Source organism: Mauremys reevesii, linkage group 12 (assembly GCF_016161935.1).
Source record: "Mauremys reevesii isolate NIE-2019 linkage group 12, ASM1616193v1, whole genome shotgun sequence".
In the NCBI taxonomy this organism is placed as follows: Eukaryota; Metazoa; Chordata; order Testudines; family Geoemydidae; genus Mauremys; species Mauremys reevesii.
In genome coordinates, this window is record NC_052634.1 from 51187767 (window position 1) to 51200898 (window position 13132).

The following is a 13132-nucleotide window of genomic DNA, read 5'->3' on the forward strand; positions in this document are numbered from 1 at the left end:
ATAACCAGACATTTTCTGATCAGACCTCAGAAAGGTTTCTGCATTGCTGCCTGGTCTGATCAGCCAGGGGTTCTGGGGGGTCCTTTATCCGCTCTCGTTTTATTTTTGAGCATACCCCCATTTTTAACTCCCCTCCCACGAACAATGAATTTTGCCTGGAAATCTCCTGATTATTGTAAGCGAATTGAGTCCTCTCTGTGTCCTCTGATGCTGCTGCTGTTCCTGTCTCTGCCTTTGCTGCTGCCTTGGGGACTGGTAAGAATCCTTCTGAGAAACTTTCTATACTTTTATTTTATTATTTTAGCTGCTGGCCTTGTTTCCCCAGCAGACAGACCCAAGCTAACTCCTTGGTCTGTATCTGTAATCTGCTTCTAGCTCCACAGCGCCTTTGCTGCTAGAAATAAGCCTGCTTGCAGCCGCCCCACTGCTGCAGCCACCACTGGGCACACACCACTGTGCCCTCTGGAACTACCCCTAGTATAAGGTGCACCCATTAGGTTAGGTTTAGCCTTTAGTCTAGATAAATTGTAATTTCATTTTGCATAGCTGTGGTTAAGTTAGGCTTAGAGAATTGTTGCATTGTGTTTGTTACTTGCTAATTTGTGTAGTCTTGGTTAAGTTAGATCATAGATAAGATTTTGCTGTGTTCTGTATAATTGTGATTAAGTCTGTCTTCCCACTGTTAGCCCCCCTCCCTCACGGGCTTCCCCAGTCACGTACAGTCTGTTTGTTCTCTGTGTCTCTCTAAGTTTAAATCTTCCTCCATAATGCCTTTGCCTTGTGCTCCTCTTCCCCCATCCCAATCTAGCATAAAACCCCATTGGTTACTTTTTCCCTCTGATACACCTCACATTCTACATTTACACCACTGTGACACATTTTACCTAGAATTGTTTCCTATTTAACATATTTTATCCATAACTGTTAGTTGGTTAGGAGTACTTGTGGCACCTTAAAGACTAACAAATTTATTTTAGCATGAGCTTTCGTGAGCTACAGCTCACTTCTTCAGATGCATAGAATGGAACACACAGACAGGAGATATTTATGTGTGTGTTCCATTCTATGGAACGTTGACAAAAGGCTGTTTGCAAAGGTCCGATCCATTTTCTTTCGTGACCACTTGTTTTAAAAACGAGTCATTAAGGCGTTAATCAGGGTAGCCGGGATTGGCAGTAGGAGGTGTCTTTGCAGGAGAAATGGCCAGCGCTTAGCTAGAGACATGCTTTCCAAAGGGATTGTTGGAGGACGATTTTACCATGTTTTCTTCCAATCCGGCACCGAATAGGCGGGATTGCTCGAATGCAGCTGCTGTCTGGCGCTGATGCCCGCTCAGCGCCGCCCAGAGGGCAAGAGGGCAATTTGCCCCAGGCCCCAAGCCCCACAGGGGCCCCCACCAGAGTTTTCAGGGCCCCGGGTGGGGTCCTTCACTCCTCCGGGGCCCGGCAAACTCTTGTGCGGCCGGGCGCAGGAGCTTCTGCCGCTCCTGTCTTCGCTGGCAGGGTCCTTCCGCTCGGGTCGGAAGGACCCCCGCTGGCGAATTACCGCCGAAGCGGGCGGGACCCGCCACTGAAGTTCAGCCCGGTCTTTGGCGGTAATTCGGCGGGGGCCCTTCCATTCCTGGACCTGCCGCGAAGTGCCCGAAGACCAGCGGCGGGGCCCCCTCCGCCGAATTACCGCCGAGACCGGGCTGCGCCGGCGGTGGGTCCCGCCGGCGGTAATTCGGCGGCGCGGGGGGGGGGGGCCCGCCACGGGTCTTCTGGGCACTTCGGCGGCGGGTCCAGGAACGGAAGGGCTCCCCGCCGCCGAAGACCCCGGGCCCCCGGAATCCTCTGGGCGGCCCTGCACTAGTACGATGTAGGGGCGCCGAGTTTCCACTATGCTGGGGGGCTGCTCCCCCCCTCGGGCTCCTCCCAGGCCCTGCCCCCACCTCCCCTTTCCCCAATGCCCCACTCCCGCATTCAGCTCCTCTCCCTCCCCCCTGTCAGCGGGCAGGAGGCGCTGGGGGAGCGCGAGGAGTGAAGGGGCAGGGCTGCTGCTGCTGGGCACTAATGACCCATCTGGTTCCCCAGGATGCTCCAGTCTCGGAGCAGCCAGAGGCGGCGCCTGCCCCGGTCACGTGACACGCGAAGTCTCTGGCGCCGGGAACCGGAGGGAACCAGCTGCAGCCCCGGGCGGGCAGAGCTGCGCCGGCCCGGCTCCGCCTGCGGGGAAACGGGCGCGGCACCAGCACGTGGCAGAGCAGAGCCTGTGAGAGGCGGGGCAGGTTCGGGCAGTAACAGCAAGAGGGTTTGATTGGTCGGTAGGAGCTCCGCATGCTAATGAGGAGGCGTGTTTCTGTAAATAGCGACATAAACCTCTTCTAATGGCCAGTGCGCTAAAGCTGTCTCGAGTGTGCTTCATGGCATGGGGACCTGGCTTTAGATTTGTGTCCTTTAGTTCGCTGGGGGTGAAATCCCCCTGTATGAAAAGACTCACCGTGGGGTACAAGCGTGTGTGCATTAGCCTGGGTTTGTAGCGGGGGGAGGAGGGCTTTAAAACTGTAATTTCAAAGCTCATTTCTATAGTTTGTAACTAGGGAATGATGATTGAAAGCATCTGATTTCGCTAAGTAGGAAGAGGAGTTACTGTGTCTCTTCTATCGCATGAAACTGAGCAGCGTGTGTTGTTTTTATGTAGCTGCTTTTTATTATCGATTAGCTTTTCTGTTTCTTTATTGGGGGCAGTGAGAGAGAGAACAGGGACTGAGTGAGGGGATCTTATGAAGCAAGTTTAAAAATATGTTTTTGTATTTTTGTTACATTAATCTATTTATAGTTTTGCTGATAAGTCTGTTAAATGACAAAACTTAATTTGTTTTGGTAGGATTTGGAAAAGAAGTAAATTTAGTGTGAAAATGGTGTTTTAAAGGTTTCTAGTTCAGTACTTACTGAAAAATTTTTTAAATTTCTTTGTGCTGTTCCATCTCTTTCTTTCTTGTAATCTATTTCAGAACTTAGGTAGGGTCCTGTGTCTGCACATTCTCTTCCTTTTCCACTTTCTTCTCTGCTTTTCTTTTCTTTCCTTCCCATTTTCTGGAAGCCCCTATATTTTTACTCCTACTGCTCTGGCAGGATATGCAGTTTTCTTTTGGCCCCAAGCACATCAGATGATCCACACAGGATCTGAGAGTTGCTGTCTCCTGGCCGTATAGTGAGTAGAGGGTGGAGTGGGGAGAAAAGCGGCTCACACAGAGCCCCTGCCATTGGGGAGAATGGAGGACCTTGCTATGGGTGGAATCAAACACACAGAACCCCTGCCATGGAGAAAGACTGGGAACCCTGCAATGGGTGGAGGAGACAATGAAGGGCATGGGGAGGGGTTTACATGAGGATTTGCATATGTCAACCTCTCCCATGCCCCACTGGGTGTTTTCCTTCCCATCTTATTTCTTCTCTTTTCTGTTACTCTCTTTTTTTCTGTCTGAGGTAAATTAAAAATCCACACCCCTGAGAGACGTAGCTGAGCTGACCTAAACCCTCCTACAGTAACTCCTCACTTAAAGTTGGCCTGGTTAACGTTTCGTTATGTTGCTGATCAATTAGGGAAAATGCTTATTTAAAGTTGTGTAATGCTCCCTTCTAATGTTGTTTGGCAGCCCCCTGCTTTGTCTACTGCTTGCAGGAAGAGCAGCCCGTTGCAGCTAGCTGAGGGGGGCTTGGGACCAGGATGGACCGGCAGCCCCCTATCAGCTCCCCACTCCCCGACCTTCCCTGTGCTGCAGCTGTCTCCAGTTCAGCTGTGTCCCTCCCCCCACTGCCATGTGCTGCTCCTGCCCTCTGCCTTGGAGCTGCTCCCCCAGACTCCTGCTTGCTGTGCTGGGGGGAGGGAAGAAAGGGGGGGCTAATGTCAGGGTGCCCCCTACCCCCTGCTCCTGCACCCCACTTACCCTACCTTCCATAGAGCAGGGCTCAGGAGGGAGAGAGCTTGCAGCAGCTGGGGTCTCAACAAGCTGATCTAATTAACAAGGCAGTGTACTTAAGGAAATGTGCATATCTCCCTCCATTCCTGCTGCCTTGCAGAGTGAGAGAGTTAACCCTTGAGGGCTCAGCCAATTGCTAGTTCATCATTTAGCAGTAAGGGAAATATCCCACCCTCTGACTCCTCTACCTCAACCAAGCTTCACAATCATCATCACTGTGTATCAGTATTAAATTGTTTGTTTAAACCTTATACTCTGTTGTCTGGTGAAAAAAAATTCCCTGGAACCTAACCTAATAGTCTGGTTTCTTTCATAATCTGAAGTGGATTGAGCATCTAAATCCTTCTTCTCCTCTCCCCTCCCCCTCAAATGTGAAGGGGAACAGCCTCAACCTTTTGTCTTATTCTGCTTTGTAGGAGAAAGATGCTCTATGTAAATAGTCATGATCCATTTAGGTTAATTCTTATGCTGAATGGTGGGTAGGAGAGGGTATAAATCATTGGAGACTCTTGCCCCACTCCCTGTGTGGCCTGTGTTTTTCTTTGTTTTAAAATGAGACTGTCTAGTTTTTATGTAAATATATTTGGGTAGTTTCACTCATATTTATATTGCTATGAATTTCATGTGCTCTTGTCTCACAGCAGCCATGGGGAAAGCCTGTGGCAATGGACTTTGCAAAATTATAGACTAGTGATTCTCAACTTGTGGCCCAATCGGCAGCTGCGGCCGATGTGGCATCCTCAGAGACCATACAGGTAGTATATAGTGTGTGGATTCTGCTCACATAACACAGAGAAAGTTGCCTATGCAGCTCACAATAGTAAATAGGGTCAGACCAGAAGATATCTTCTTTCCAAGTGGGAATTGTGCAGGGAGAAACAACAGACCTAGTGCAGCTGTGTTGCCACTGTCTACTAGCACTGAAATGGTTCAGAATGCCTTGGGTCAAGTGGCACCAGTTCTAAAAGTAAGGGTGATTTAGTGCTGTGGTTCTCAAACAGGAGTATCCAATGGTTTTCCAGGGGGTACATCAACTCATCTAGATATTTGCCTAGTTTTACAACAGGCTACATAGAAAGCACTAGCAAATTCATAACAAATTAAAATTCATACATTGATTTGTTTCTACTGTTCTCTATAATATACACTGAAATGTAAGTACAATACTTATATTCAAGTGATTTATTTTTATAAATATTGCATCTGATTATGTAAGCCAGTAGTTTTTAAGTGAGGTAAAACTTGGGGGTATGCAAGAGAAATCAGACTCCTGAAAGGGGTACAGGTGTCTCTAAAGGTTGAGAGCCACTGATTTAGTGCAGGTATCACCGGTAAAATAGAACCCTGCAAAAACTTCTAGTGCAGATGAATTTGAGAGCAAGCCAGAGAGAAACTGCTGCGGAGCATGCTAGAAAGGGCTGACCTGTCCGCATTGTCTGTGCCTGACAGGCGGTCATGTGGTACGGAGGAGCCTGTGAGAGGTATCCCAAAGCAAGAGTGTTTGATTAGTTGCTAGGAGCTCCACATGCTAATCAGGAGGTGTGTGTCTGTAAATAGCGACATAAACATCTTCTAATGGACAGTGTTCTAAAGCTGTCTCAATTGTGTAATGAAATGGGAACCTGGTTTTAGATTTTTGGTCTTTAATTCTCTGGGGGTGAAACCTGTTGTATGAAAACATTCACCGTGGGAAGAAAGCTTGCGCACATTAGCCTGGGTGTGTAGCCGAGCACAGGTTTGTTAAGACTGTACTTTCAGGGATCATTTCTATAGTTTGTAACTAGAAGTATGGTTGAAAGTGTCTGACCTTGCTAACCACGATGAGGAGTTAAAGTGTTCTCTTCTGAGCATGAAGTGAGTGGATAGTGGTGCTTTAATGCATCTGCTATCTGCTATTGATGAGTGTTCTTGTGTTCCTTTTGGGAAATTGAGAGGAAAAAAAACACAGACTGAGTGGTTAGTCCTTATAAAACAAGTTTAAAAATAAATGTTTTGGGTTTTTTTTCTGTTATCTGAATTTATTTAAAGCTTTTGTGCAGTTCTGTTTAGTAGCAAGTCTTAATTTGATTTGGTAGAATTTGGAAAAAAAGTAAAGGTAGTGTGAAAATGGTATTTTAAAGGTTTCTAATTCAGTACTTACTGAAAGTTTTTTTTAAATTTCTTTATGCTGCTCTCTCTCTTTTTTTCTTGTAATCTATTTAAGAATTTAGGTAGGGTCCTGTGTCTGCACGTTCTCTTCCTTTTCCACTTGCTTCTCCGCTTCTCTCTTCTTCCCTTCCCATTTTCAGGAAGCCCCTATTTTTACTTCTCCTGCTCTGGCAGGGGGTATGCAGTTTGCTCTTGGCCCCAAGCCCATCAGACAATCCACACAGGATCTGAGAGTAGCTGTCTCTTGGCCGTATAGTGGGTAGAGGGTTCTAAAGCTGTCTCAGGGTATGTCTACACTATGGGATTATTCCGATTTTACAGAAACCGGTTTTTGGAAACAGATTATATAAAGTCAAGTGAACGTGGCCACACTAAACACATTAATTTGGCAGTGTGCGTCCATGTACCGAGGCTAGTATCAATTTCCGGAGCATTGCACTGTGGGTAGCTATCCCATAATTCCTGCAGTCTCCCCTGCCCATTGGAATTCTGGGTTGAGATACCAGTGCATGATGGGGCAAAAACAGTGTCGTGGGTGATTCTGAGTAAATGTCGTCAGTCAATCCTCCCTCCGTGAAATCAACGGCAGACAATCATTTTGCGCCCTTTTCCCTGGATTGCCTGGGCAGACGCCATAGCACGGCAATCATGGAGCCCGTTCAGCCTTTTTTCACCGTCACTGTATGTCTACTGGATGGTGCTGACAGACATGGTACTGCAGTGCTACACAGTAGTATCCCCTTGCCTTTTGCAAATTAGCAAAGATAGTTGCCAGCCACAGTGTACTGTCTGCTGCTTTGCAAATTGACAATGACAGTTACAAGTTATACTGTACTATCAGCTGCTGTCATGGGTGCTCTTGGCCAGCCTCAGTGAGATCAGCTGGGGGTGCATGGACAAAAATGGGAATGACTCCCCAGGTCATTCCCTTCTTTAAGTTTTGTCTAATGGAAAGTCAGTCCTGTCTAGACTATCAGGAAAGCCAATTAAAGACCCAGACAGGTAAATGGTGGCTCCAGGTCAGAGCCCCAGACATCCAGCAGAAATGATGAGCTGCATGCCATTCTAGGGGGTGCCCCTGCAACAACCCCACCCATTGCTTCTCTTCTCTCCCACCTCTCCTGGTCTACCGTTTGTGACGGAGCGGTTCTGGCGGGACCCAACTGAGAGTGCCAAATCAGGACCAATTGCTTAAACAGGGCAGTTACAGCCCTAGGCTGGGGTTTTTCCACCTCTAAGGCAAACCAAACCAGCCAGACAAAAGGACTTTGGTCTTACCCACTGGCTAACCACAAGTCACACAAGCAATTTCCTTAGACACTCCAGTCTCCCAGCATCACCACCAGTGCACTCGTCCTGGGGATGAATGGTTATGAAAACCAACACCCCAATAAAAGAAAAAGGTTCTCTCGATCCCAAAAGACCAAGCCCCAGACCCAGGTCAATATACACATCAGATCTTACCCACAAATCACGCTGTTGCCAATCCTTTAGAATCTAGAATCTAAAGGTTTATTTACAAAGGGAAAAAGGTAGAGAAGAGAGGTAGAATTGGTTAAATGGAATCAATCACATACAGTAATGGCAAAGTTCTTAGTTCAGGCTTGCAGCAGTGCTGGAGTAAACTGCAGGTTCAAATCAAGTCTCTGGAACATCCCCTGCTGGGATGGGTCAACAGTCCTTCGTGCAGAGCTTCAGTTTGTAGCAAAGTCCTTCCAGAGGTCAGAAGCAGGATTGAAGACAAGATGGAGATGATGCATCAGCCTTATATAGACTTTTCCAGGTGTAAGAATCCCTTTGTCCTCACGGTGGAAATTTACAGCAAAATGGAGCCTGGAGTCACATGGGCCAGTCCCTGCATACTTTGCTGAGTCACAAGGCGTGTCTGCCTTCTCTCCATGGGTTCATTGTGTAGCCGATGGCCCTTAATGGGCCATCAAGCCAGCTATGCAGGGCTGACATCAGCTTGTCTGGGACACTTCCCAGAGGCAGAGCATAAAACAAAATATAGACATTACAGAGCCAATACTTATAACTTCAACTACAAAATGATACACAGACATACAGACAGCATAATCATAACCAGCAACCCAGAACCTGGTCTTAGACACCTTATATGACCCCCTTTACTTAGGATTTGGTGCCACTACAGGACCTTGGTTGCAACCCATGTTCTATATGGTCCCCATTTATATCAATAACGTCACACCGTTATCCCCCATTTGTGTGATGAAGTAATAAAGAATGCATGAATTTGAAACAACACTGACTTTATTGCCTCTGCAAGTAGAGCTCAAAGGGGAAGGAGGGCAGTCTCCAGCTACTATGATATTCCAGGCAGGACTGAATCTCCAGGAGACAAAGCTTAAAGAAGAGAATGACCTGGGAGTCATTCCCATTTTTGCCAGGCACCCCGGCCGACCTCACTGAGGCCAGCCAGGAGCACTCACGGGACGGCGATGACAGATACCAGTCCTACTGTACCGTCTGCCGTCCAGAAGGGAAGGGGATGCTGCTGCACCGCGTCTGCCAGCAGCGTCCAGTAGACATACGTTGACATTGAAAAAAGGTGAGAAACAATTTTTTTCCATTTGCTTTTGGGTGGGGCGACATATACCCAGAACCACCAGCGACAATATTTTTGACCCTTCAGGCTTTGGGAACTCAGCCAAGAATTCAAATGGTTTTCGGAGAGTGCGGGAAGTGTGGGACAGCTACAGACATCAGTCGCCCCTCCCTCCATGAGCATCCATTTCATTCTTTGGCTTTCTGGTACGCTTGTCTCAGCTCCTTAAGTTTCAGCACTGTGTTGAGTCCCTGTTGTGGCTTCTGTCTATCATGGCCTTGGAGATTTTTTCAAATGCTTTGGCATTTTGTCTTTTGTAACGGAGTTCTGATAGAACAGATTCATCTCCCCATACAGAGATCAGCTTCAGTATCTCCCATACGGTCCATGCTGGAGCTCATATTGATTCTGGGACTGCATGCTCACCTGTGCTGATCAGCGCTCCATGCTGGGCAAACAGGAAATGAAATTCAAAAGTAAATTCCAGTAAACCTGGCCAATGCATCTGAGTTCAGATTGCTGTCCAGAGCGGTCACAATGGTGCACTGTGGGATGGCGCCTGGAGGCCAATACCATTGAATTGTGGCCACACTAACCTAATCCGACATGGCAATACCGATTTCAGTGCTACTCCTCGTCGGGGAGGAGTACGAATACCAGTATTAAGAGCCCTTTATATCGATATAAAGGGCTTCGTTGTGTGGATTGGTGCGATTTAACGCTGCTAAATTTGATATAAACTCATAGTGTTTACTGGGCCAGAGAGGCAGCAGGTTTCCACTGTTATTTACCGCTCTTGTTTTCTTGACTAGTTTCTCCTCTGCACCAACTTGGTGTTGTTCTTTGTGAGCCTGGCTAGCTCAGTTGGCAGAGCATCAGACTTTTAATCTGAGGTCCAGGGTTCAAGTCCCTGGTCAGGTGATAAACTCCTCACCAAGATTGTAAACTGTCTTTCTCAGGTCCTCTTGGATGGTACTTTTTCTCTGCAGGATTTTCCCTTTCCTCAGACGGCCCTTTTGGGGGTTTGAAGGGCAACTTCTGACAGCCCCACTGTCCTTGCAGCCTGGAGGAATAAAGGCCTCTGGGCATAGAGCATGTTCCTTTCCTGCACACACACACACACACACATACAAACACACAGAATATCCCTAAGGAATTAGAATCACCTGCTGCCTTCCCCTGTCCTGCTGGATCCCCAAATGAAGATGCTCTTCAGCCCAAACCCATGTCCCCTCTTTTCCCAGTGCCCCTCAGACCCAACCCTCAGTCCCTCCTATGCTCACTGCTCCTCACTCCCAACCAGAGCCTGCTCCTCTTCACCCTTCTCCTCTGTCCCAACCCACAGCCCCCTCCTATTCCCAGTGCCCCTCAATCCCAACCCACAGGTCCTCCCTCCTCATGCTGCTCCTCAATCCCAACCCACAGCTCCCTCCTTCCCTCCAGCAGCAGGTGCTTCAGGCCCCCTCAGGAACATTTTCTTGCAAGGTTTCGTGTATGAGTCTGCATGTGGATTTTACAGTGTGTTGGAAATAGGTTGGGTTGCTTGCCAAAATGATCACTTTTGTCTGGTGTTGGATTCCCAGTCTCCATGTTACAGGAGCAGGAGAAATAAAGGGTTGTTATCCTTGTTGTGTGAATCGAGGTTGTGTGAATCTGCTACTGTGCTTGGCAGACCCCGATTGAGGGACTCACCCTCAATTCAATAGCACTTGCTAGGCAGGGGACAGGGGTTCCAAAGTCAAGTGGGCTGGGGTTTGGGGTTCAACACTAAAATTTAGCAAAAAGAACAGGAGTACTTGTGGCACCTTAAAGACTAACAAATTTATTTTAGCATAAGCTTTCGTGAGCTATAGCTCACTTCTTTGGATGCATAGAATGGAACATACAGACAGGAGATATTTATACATACAGAGAACATGAAAAGGTGGAAGTATGCATACCAACAGGAAAAGTCTAATCAATTGAGATGAGCTATCATCAGCAGGAGGAAAAAAAACTTTTTGAAGTGATAATAAGATGGCCCGTAGAAGGTGTGAGGAGAACTTAACATAGGGAAATAGATTCAATTAGTGTAATGACCCAACCATTCCCAGTCTCTGTTTAGGCCAGTGTTAATTGTATCTAATTTGCATATTAATTCAAGTTCAGCAGTTTCTCTTTGGAGTCTGTTTTTGAAGTTTTTTTGTTGCAAAACCACCACCTTTAAGTCTGTCACTGAGTGGTTAGAGAGGTTGAAGTGTTCTCCCACTGGTTTTGAATGTTATGATTCCTGATGTCAGATTTGTGTCCATTTATTCTTTTGCGTAGAGACTGTCGGTTTGGCCAATGTACATGGCAGAGGGCATTGCTGGCACATGATGGCATATATCACGTTGGTAGATGTGCAGGTTTACGAGCCCCTGATGGCGTGTCTGATGTGATTAGGTCCTATGAAACACCCACTGAAGGTCACCAGCATGCAGGGTGGCTGCTGATGCTCTGTGGCCAACATCACAAGATGGTAGGAAAGCAGGGCCAGCCCCCATGGTGGGGCCTCTGACCGTTCCCACTCAAGGTGCTCACTTTTGCAGTGGGGCAGGAGATTTAACCCCAAGAGGCTTTTCCGAGCTGGCGAGAAGCAGAGAAACACCCAGGCTCCGAAGACGCTATGTAGCAAGTACCCTCCAGCACAGGGACAGGCGCACATGCTAGCCCGGGCAGCCGCCCATTTTCTTTGGCAAGTCAGGAAGGGCAAAGGCGAGACTGGAAGCACCTGGGGCTCATGCCCCAGCCTTTGTGACGCCCACCCCCCAACTCCTTCCCGGGGCTCTAGCTGAAGCCAGAGCATTGGCCTGAGCGGCCAAGAAGAGGTTCCAGCCCTGAAGGGAGCAGGACGTTCAGCACAACAGTGAAACTGCAGAAACACAACCACCAAGGGACTCAGAGCCTCAGTCTTCTGATCCACACTCAGACACCTTATCCATTAGGCCACATGGTAACATGAGAAAAACCCCTCCAAGCCCTTCTTTGGAAAAGATGGACATTGTGTTTCTCAGGTCATCTGCTGAGGGGGGCCGAGACTCTCTGGGCACAAGAAGTCAAGTTCCCAGCGACACGTGAGACTTAATTCTCTGGAGCCAGGTGCAGGGCTTTGGCAGGGAGGCTGAGGCCTGCGGGATTGGGGTGCAGCGGAGGGACTGGCTGTCTAGGTGTGGAGATTTAGTCGCACTGAGGCACAGGAGGGAGGAGGAGGAGGAATCCTGCTGACAGGCAGTGGCTGTGCAGAAAAAGAAGAGGGGTTCTGGGGACTTTTTTTGCCTCTCATTTGCCGGCCTCCTCGCTCTTGTGCTGAACAGTGAAGGTGATCTCAACAAGCCCAGGTAGCTCAGTTGGTAGAGCATCAGGCTCTTAATCTGAGGGTCCAGGGTTCAAGCCCCTGTTTGGGTGTTCAGCTTTTAAGTTGCCTTGTGTGCCAGGAGCCAAATGATTCCTGGTGCTGTCCACCAGCCACATGCAGATTCCCAGAAGCCGTGGCCATTTCCTGGAAAGGTTCCTTTCCTCAGGAATCAGGAGAGAGGCCACATCCACAGGAGCAGGCCTAGAACACGCAGTCTCTGGCTGGCAGGAAGTGCTGTGGGGCCAGGTGCTGAGAAAGCCCAGAGGGGGAGCAGCAGAGATGGGGGAAGAGAGACAGAGAAGCAATGAGGACAGAGCACAAGTGTACAGGGGGTTCAGGTCTGGCTATTGTGTGGAACTTCTCTGGTTTATACATGACCCTGGTGCAATTGGCGGGAGAAAGGATCTGAGTCCCCACCCCCTTACCCAGAGGCTGCCTGACCCCAAGGACACTCTTTCTACTCTCCTGTGTGGCAGAGACCTCGTAACCCCAACAAGGCTGGGCCCAGGAATCCTGGGGGCTTTGATGACCCCCAGTCTTGTCATGATCACTTGAACAGGGCTACAGTGTCTCCACTCTGGGCACTTCCCTGACCCACTCCTCATTGCATGTGCTTCAAGCAAACACCATTTATTACCCAGCAATCAATGTAAAACACAAGGAAAGATGGGAAAGGAAAACACGTCACCCTGTTCTGTGGCGCAGGGAGATCACAACCAGCGTCTCTGGAGGGTCAGGGCAGGTCACAGTCTCTCCCTCACATGTCCCAGGCCTCCTCCCCAGGCCCTGGCTGTGCTGCAGGGACACCACGGGCTGGACACTTGCTCTGGCAGTGGCCACGTGCTCTAGGTGACAGGTCCCTTGTTCCCAGTGTCAGCCCCCATGTAGGGGATATGATCCCCCCACCCCCAAAAGTCTGGCCTGCAAGATCTCTTGACGGGTGGCATCTCCTTGCACTGGGCCTTCTGCCCAGGGTCCCCCTCTCTCTCCCACGCTGCTCACTGCACCCACCTCCAGCCCCAGTGCTGCTGCGGCTCTGCCTCCAGCTCCCTGGGCTGCTCCTCTGGCTCCGCTTGCTGCA

At 48.9% G+C, this 13132-nt stretch overlaps 4 non-coding genes across 4 annotated transcripts; all 4 read left to right on the top strand.

Moving 5' to 3' along the window:
- Positions 1–2536: 2536 nt before the first annotated feature.
- Positions 2537–2750, top strand: LOC120375934. Its single transcript, XR_005586868.1, has one exon. It is a non-coding gene; the product is annotated as a small nucleolar RNA U3 (small nucleolar RNA).
- Positions 2751–5703: 2953 nt separating this feature from the next.
- Positions 5704–5919, top strand: LOC120376581. The gene has a single exon (XR_005587439.1). It is a non-coding gene; the product is annotated as a small nucleolar RNA U3 (small nucleolar RNA).
- Positions 5920–9524: 3605 nt separating this feature from the next.
- Positions 9525–9596, top strand: TRNAK-UUU. Its single transcript has one exon. It is a non-coding gene; the product is annotated as a tRNA-Lys (tRNA).
- Positions 9597–12028: 2432 nt separating this feature from the next.
- TRNAK-CUU lies at positions 12029–12101 on the top strand. The gene has a single exon. It is a non-coding gene; the product is annotated as a tRNA-Lys (tRNA).
- The last annotated feature ends 1031 nt before the right edge of the window (positions 12102–13132 follow it).